Below are 8,481 nucleotides of genomic sequence, written 5' to 3'. Positions count from 1 at the left end.
TTTTTATTGTGAATTATGTGGGTTTACATGGGAGAACATCAGTTTTACATTCATCCTATCGTATTTTGTGCGTCATCAAATAACAAAAGGATATACCCCACAGGCCTGCCCCCCTGGCCGTCAGTGCACAGCCCCTCTCCATCCCTGAATCCAGGGCCCCCAACCACTCCATCTGTCCACGTCATCATCTCTGTCTCCATCCCTGGTGTCACTGCCTCTCTGGGTAGGGTCACGGTCTCTCATTTGATGGTCCCAGGGACCTCCGCTCCTGGGCTGCAAAATCAATCACACCTCTCCTTTTGTCAAAAAACATCTACCTCTACATTTCCTACCCTCACAGTCAGTCCTGATGGCAATTATTCACTATTGTACCACAGAGTCTTATCCCCATTTCCTTTTGCCAGCCTGATCCCAACAGATTGGAAATCATTCAGTGGAGATTCTACCTTCCCCCGCCCCATCTGGAACTAGGCTCCCTCTTGAAAGCTTGTAAGCCAGTCACTTCTTGCCTGTATAAGCCCCCTACTTTGGGTAGCCAATGTGTAAGTTGCCCATCCCTGTCAATCCTGTGTACCGAGGGGGTGGGAGTGATCCTTGCTGTGATATTTTTAATATTCTCTTCTACTATAACTCAAATGCATCAATTATTTTATGGTCTTCCTTATTCACTGTCCAACTTTCACATGCTTCTGATGCAATTGAAAATATCATAGCTTGGGTTGAGTGCACCTCAGTCCACATACTGACATCTTTGCTCTTGAATACTTTACAAAGGTGTTATTCCATGAATTTGCCCTAGTAAAATTAAAAACACAAGAAGGCCTGGACAGAACTGAGGAAGCTTGTTGTTGTTAAGTGCTGTTGAGTCTGTTCTGACCCATAGCAACCTTGTATTGGGTTTCTGAGACGCAGCTGGTGAGCTTGAATCACCGACCTTGTGGTTCAAAGTGATATTGCAGTCCAGCACACTAACCCACAGTGTCACACCAGGACTTTGATGGGAGGTGGTAGGGGCTGCTAAATTTGAAGTTGGCAGTTTTTTGAGATGCTCAGGCATTTTGTTTGTTGATTTTCTATAAGGTCAAAGAATGAGAATATTTTGTGAAAGTTAGCCAAAGCTTTAGCAGAAAATGCCTGGGAAAGCTTCATCCAAGTCCTTCTTCATCAGATCAACAATGTTCCTACTCACTTCTCTCATCAAAGAAAGGGCAGTTTTGCATGAGTTTTGATGGGAAACAGTCCTGTTTCCTAACCTCAAAAATTCTTTAAAAAATATCTGTTTTTCTTCCGTTATTAATGCGGGGAAAAAAAGTGCACTGGTATGGTTGTCTGCCCAGGATTGTCAATTCTTTGTTAGGTGCCATCGGTCAGTTCCCATTCATAGTGACCCTAAGTACAACAGAAGGCCTGATCCTGCACTATCCTCACAATTGTTATGTTGAGCCTGTTGTTGCAGCCACTGTGCCAATCCATCTCAATGGGAGTCTTACTCTTTTTCTTCCGTTATTAATGCGGGGAAAAAAAGTGCACTGGTATGGTTGTCTGCCCAGGATTGTCAATTCTTTGTTAGGTGCCATCGGTCAGTTCCCATTCATAGTGACCCTAAGTACAACAGAAGGCCTGATCCTGAACTATCCTCACAATTGTTATGTTGAGCCTGTTGTTGCAGCCACTGTGCCAATCCATCTCAATGGGAGTCTTACTCTTTTCCACTGACCCTTCATTTTACCAAGCATGAGGTCCTTCTCCAGGGACTAGTCCTCCTAATAACATGTCCAAAGTGCCAGAGACAGAGTCACTTTTCAGGAGCATTCTGGCTGAACTTCTTCCAAGACAGAGTTGTTTGTTCATCTAGCAATCCATGATAGCTTCACTATTCTTCAACAATCTCACCATTCAAATGTAACAATTCTTCCCTGGTTTTCCTTTTTCATTGTTTATTGGTATAGTTGTGGGAATTTACATTTCCTTCACATTGAGTTGTGATCTACACTGAAGGCTGTAGTCTTTGATCTTCACCAGCATGACCTTCAAATCCTCTTTGCTTTCAGAAAGCAAGATGGTGTCACCTGCATATCACAGGTTATTAATGAGTCTTTATCCAATCCTGATGCTGCGTTCTTCTTCATAAAGCTCAGCTTCTTGGATTATTTGCTCATCATTCAGATTGAATAAATATGGTGACAAGATACAAATTAGGTGCACACATTTCCTAATTTTAAACCATTTTCAGTATCCCCTTGTTTTGTTTGAAAATCTGCCTTTCTGCCTGTGTACAGGTTTCTCATAAATACAACGAAGTGTTCTGTACTTCCCATTCTTTTCAACGTCATAATTTGTTATGAACAATACAGTCAAGTGCTTTTGCATAATCAATAAAGCACAAGTAAACATCTTTCCTGTGTTCCATGCTTTCAGCCTCAATTCTTCTTACATCAGCATAAATATCCTTTGTTCACCTAGTCCTCTGAATCCAGCCTGAATTTATGGCAGCTCCCTGTTGATGTATTGTTGCAACCATTTAAAAATTATCTTCAGCAACATTTTACTTGTGTGTGGTATTAATGCCATTGCTTGATAATTACCACCTGTCTTTGGAATGGACAGAAATATGGATATCTTCCTGTCAGTTAATCAGGTATTTGTCTTCCAAATTTCTTAGCATAGATTGTGAGTGCTTCCAACACTGCATCATTTCAATGTGTACTCCATCAATTCCTGGAGACTTGTTTTTGCCAATGTCTTCAGTGAAGCTTGGATGTCTTCCTTCAATACCATCTGTTCTTGATCATAAGCTGCCTCCTGGAATGGTTGAACATCAACCAATTTTTTTGGATACAGTGATTTTGTATATTTCTTCCATCTTTTATTGATGCTTTCTGCATCACTGCATCTATTAAATTGTATTTTTTCAGTATCCTCTTATAAGTTCTACTCTATACAAGCTATTTACTTACTTAAGTTTTCTTGTATAAAGACTCTTCAGACATTATTAAAGAGAAGACAGGATACATTAACTGAGAAGGCTTATAATGAAGATCTATCTGCTAAGATTAAGCCAACAGGTAAGAGTCTCACCTTAATGAATGGTCAGCATCCAAAGAATGGGACTAGAGATTGGAATCTGTTTGGAGAAAAGTAAAAAACGGATAAAGCTAGAGAACCTATTTCAGATTACATCCATGGAGGACCAACAAGCTAAAGAAATAAAATCTATGAGGAGGTAGAAATGATTGTGATTGCAAGAGGTGAAGTGGATGCTAGAGACTGAAGCAGGGATTGACTTGAATAAATTCAAGAAATACAGCAGAAACCAGTTTGGAGAAATCAAGCTTTTGTTTGGAATAGGGCGGACTCACCCAGAATTTCCTCTTATTGTATGCTGGCTGTATATAGAATGAATAGTTTGCCTTAGTTACAAGGCCCCAGGTCACATGTGGTGCCTGAACTAGTCTGATGTTGATTTGAGTATCCAACTCATTCCAGATACACTAATGGCTTAGCCAGTCATCACCCTTTCTTAGAACCATTCCAAATTCATTCCCATATTTCTACTTCCATATGTTTCTTCAAAATCTTTATTTTTTCTCTTCTTTCGCCAAAAGTCTTCTACCACCTTCTACCAATTAATATAGAAAAAAGAAAATTAGTTTGATTCTTGGAAACTTGAAACTTGTCTTAGTGATATGTTTTAATTTTTATGTTCTCGTTATTGGGCTCTCACATTAGCATGGCCTAATTTCCACTACCAGGAATAGGATGTGTGCTGTGCTAATGGGAAATGATATATTTAGTATTTTCTATGATCATTTTTAGTGCCTGTGTCCCTTTTATTGGCTGAGAGCCCACATGGAGTGGCTGGATGAGAATGTCCTTCCTGCTTACCTCTGCATTAGGAATAAAAGAAAGAGAAAATATATGTGTGCTCAGGGAAAAAATCCATTATTTTACAGATATTTATGGTTTCATAACCAATATAATAACTTTCAAGTACCTCCTAGTTAGTAAGCCTTGAAGAGGATAATGTAAATTATTAAAACCACTGAATTTCTAATGTTGGTTTAATTTCAGTTATGCACTAAATGACATATATTTCATAAAGTTTACCAACTAGGTACTCATTTTGTTGGGCAAAAATTACCATCCAATGACAAACAATAATGGAAACATAGGCAATCATTTTCAAACCTTATATATGTATAGTGGAGTCCTGGTATGATGCTGTAGGGATAAACAATCGACTGCTAACCACAAGTTTGAGCTTCACACCCAACAACCCCTCCTTGGAAATTCTATACAGGTCATTATGAGTTGGGACTGACACAACAGAACTTAATAACAACAACATATGTATATTATGCTAAGCAGACATGTAACATTTTGACTACAAAATAATTTAAATGAATTCAGTGTTTAAATACCCCAAATAATACAAATTTCACAATATATAAAATCACCATGTTGGGTTTACAACAAAATACTGCGAAAGAGTATTTTGAAGCATCATGGTATACATGACATTTCTGTTGATATTGAAAAAATAAAATATTTAGAAGTCAATTGACATAAAACAAATGAAAAACAGGCTTATGGTCAGAAAGAGACTGGAAGAACTCAAGACTGTGGCCCTAGGCCACACTTGATGTCTGGAATGGAACTCACCTTGTGGTCTAATTTTCAACCAACAACACTAGTGAAACATGCTCACCATTCAGGATCAAAAGGGCATTGTTTACCTAAGGACAAGTTGTAAAAGACTTGGGAATAGGGGTGGAATGGAAATCTAAGGACCACAGAAAGGAAATGGGACAACTGTTGGTGCATACAGAGGACTGCAATCATTGAAATGAAACAAAGTGTATGATTTGTTGGATGTAAAATTAATGATCTCTGATGTAACATACTTCACCCATCAGACTAGCAAAAGTCAAAGAGTTCACAATTTACTGCTATGAATAAGGATTTGATGATACATGTACTCTCACTTGCTGCTGTTGGGCCTGTAAAATGGTACAACACCAAGGGCACAAGAATTGATTAATACATATACATATGCACATACATATTACATAAATATATACATATATATACATATGTGTTGTTGTTAAGTGCATTTAAGTCAGTTCTGAACCCTGTATAGTGTTCCCAAGGAGTGGCTGGTGGGTTTGAACCACCAACCTTGTGGTTAGCAGTCCAGTATACATATATGTATATTGTAGTTGGTTGCATTTCAGTCAATTTCAGCTCATGGCAACACCAAGTATGCACAGTAGAACTATTTCATAGGGTTTTTAAAGCTGTGATCTTTTGGAAGCAGATTGCCAGACCTGTATTCCAAGATGCCTCTGGGTGCGTTCAAACCACCAACTTTTCAACTAGTCATCAGAACTTAACCAGTTGTACCACCAAGGGATTTCATATATAAGAGTGTATATACATACATATCCCACTCCTCTGTCAGTTTGTCATACTGTGGTGGCTTGCATATTGCTTGGATGCTGTGAGCTATGCAAATGGTGTTTCAAATAACAATAGGTTCACCTATGGTGGATGGATTCCAGAGAAGCTTCCAGACTAAGAATAGACAAGGAAGAAGGTAGTCCACTTTTGAGGGAGTAGCAAACCTGATAAATAGTAGTGAAACATTCATTGTCTGACATGTTGTTATTCTTGTTATTAGGTGCTGTTGAGTTGGTTCTGATTCCTAACAACACTCTGAGCAACATAATGAAATGCTACTTGGTCCTGCATCATACTCACAATTGTTGCTATGCTTGAGCCCATTGCTAATGCCACTGTGCCAATCCATCTCATTGGGGTCTTCCTGCTGCACACGACCTTTTTAAAGTGTTGAAGAGCAAAGATGTCAGCTTGAGGATTCAGGTGCCCCTGACCTAAGCCATGGTATTTTCAATAACCTCATATGCATGTAATAGCTGGACAGTGAATAAGGAAGACCATAGAAGAATTGATGTTTTTGAGTTATGGTGTTGGAGGAGAATATTAAAAGTGCCATGGGCTGGCAAAAGAACCAACAAAGTTCTTTTGAAGCCAGAGTGCTCCTTGGAGACCAGGATGGCCAAACTTCACCTCGCATACTTCAGACATATTGTCAGGAAGGACCAGTTGCTGGAGAAGGATATCATGTTTGGTAAGGTGTAGGGTCAGAGAAAAAGAGGAACACCCTCAGCAAGATGGATTGGGAAAGTCGAAGCATCAAGGGGCTCAAGTGTGGTAACAATTGTGAGGTTGGCCCAGGATCGAGCAGTGTTTTGTTCTGTTGTGCATAGGGTTGCTATGAGTCAGTACTGGACTCTATGTCACCTAACAGCAAAACCACTTTACCAAAAATGATGTCCTTCTCCACTGACTGGTCCCTCCTGATAATATGAGTATGAGAGATGACATCTCACCAACATCTCTGTACTTCCAATCCAACAGAGATTTGTTTGTTTTCCTGGCAGTTCATGGTACTTTTAATATTCTTCTCCAACACTATAATTCAAATGCATCAGTTTTTATATGGTATGGTCATTGTTCAACTTTAACATACATATGAAGTTACTGAAAATATCAGGCACACCTTTGTCCTCAAACTGACATCTTTGCTCTTGAACACTATAAAAGGACTTGTGCAGCAGATTTACATAGTACAATATGTTGTTTGTTTTCATGAGGTGAAACCTGTACAAGGAGACACCTTAGGGCAGGTTCTGTGCCTCACTGTTTCTAAAGTTGTGCATAGAATCAAAAGGGGAGAAGACAGCAGAAAGATGTGCCAGGAGTCTCTTCTAAATCAGGTCTGGCCAGCCCTGAACTGGTTTTTACTAAGAGAAACAGCTGAACAGACTTGAGGTACAGTAGGAACATAGTTAAATTTAGCAGATGACTTTGAAGGCAAGAGTCCATTGTTGTTGTTCTGTGCCATGGAGTTGGTACCGAATCATTGCGAATCTGTGCACAGAAGAATGAAACACTGTACTTAGAATGTCTAGTACTGGGCAAACCTCACAATTGTTGCCTCGCTTGAGCCAATTGATGCTGCCACTTTGTCAATCCATCTCGTTGGAGGTCTTCCTCTTTTTCTCTGACCCTCCACCTTAGGAAACATTATATTCCTCTCCAGTGACTGGTCCCTCCTGACAATATGTCCGAAGTATGAGAGATGAAGTTTGGCCATCTTGGCCTCCAAGGAGCACTCTGACTGCACTTCTTCCTATACAAACTGTTCTTTTGGCAGCCCATGGCACTTTCAAAATTCTCCTCCAACACTTTAACTCAAAAGCATCAATTTTTCTACAGTCTTCCTTATTCACTGTCCAACTTTCGTGTGCATATGAGGTTATTGAAAATACCATGGCTTGGGTCAGGTGCACCTTAGTCCTCAAGTTGACATCTTTGCTCTTCAACACTTTATAAAGGTCTTGTGCAGCATATTTGCCTAATGCAATACATCATTTGATTTCTTGACTGCTGCTTCCATGAGTGTTGATGGTTGATCCAAGAAAAATAAAGTCCTTGACAACTTCAAACTTTCTCCATTGATAAGAATGGTCCAGCCGTAAGGATTTTTGTTTTCTTTACATTGAGATGTAATCCATACTGAAGGCTGTGGTCTTTGATCTTCGTTCAGTATTATTTTAAGTCCTCTTCACTTTGAGCAAGCAAGGTTGTATCATCTGACTATCACAGGTTGCTAATGAGTCTTCCTCCAATCCTGATGTGATGTTTTTCTTCATTTAAATGAGCTTCTCAAATTATGTGTTCAGAATACAGATTGAATATGTATGGTGAAAGAATACAACCCTGTCACATATCTTCCTTAATTTTAAACCATTCAGTGTTCCCGTGTTCTGTTCAAACAACTGTCCCTTGGTCCATGTACAGATTCTTCATGAGCACAATTAAATGTTCCAGGATACTCATACTTTGCAATGTTGTCCATAGTTTGCCATGATCCACACAATCGAAAGCCTTTGTGTAGTCAATAAAGCACAGGCAAACATATTTTTGGTAGTCTCTGTTTTCAGGCAAGATCCATTGGACATCAGCAATGATATCTCTTGTTCCACATCATCTTCTGAATCTCGCTCTAACCTTTGGAAGTTCTCTGTCCATGTATGCTTGCTGCCATTTCTGTATTACCTTTAGTAAAACTTTACTCTAATGGGATATCAAAGATATTGTCCAATGAGTTCCACATTCCATTGGGTCACCTCTCTTTGGAATGGGCACAAATACAGATCTCTTCCAATCAAGTTGGCCAGAGAATTGTCTTTCAAATTTCTTGGCATTGATGAGAGATTGCCACCTGTGCTGCCTCACTTTCTTTCTTTTTTTAAAAAATGTTTTTATTGTGAATTGAGTGAAAGTTAACAGGCAGATCATCAGCTTTACATTCAACAAATCATACATCTTGTTTCATTACAATGATAATAATCCCCTCCATGTACCATCAATTAACAGTATTTCTCTCTATCC

This window comes from Chrysochloris asiatica, unplaced genomic scaffold (assembly GCF_000296735.1).
Source record: "Chrysochloris asiatica unplaced genomic scaffold, ChrAsi1.0 scaffold00109, whole genome shotgun sequence".
NCBI lineage: Eukaryota > Metazoa > Chordata > Mammalia > Afrosoricida > Chrysochloridae > Chrysochloris > Chrysochloris asiatica.
Note: the sequence above shows the minus strand (reverse complement) of the source record.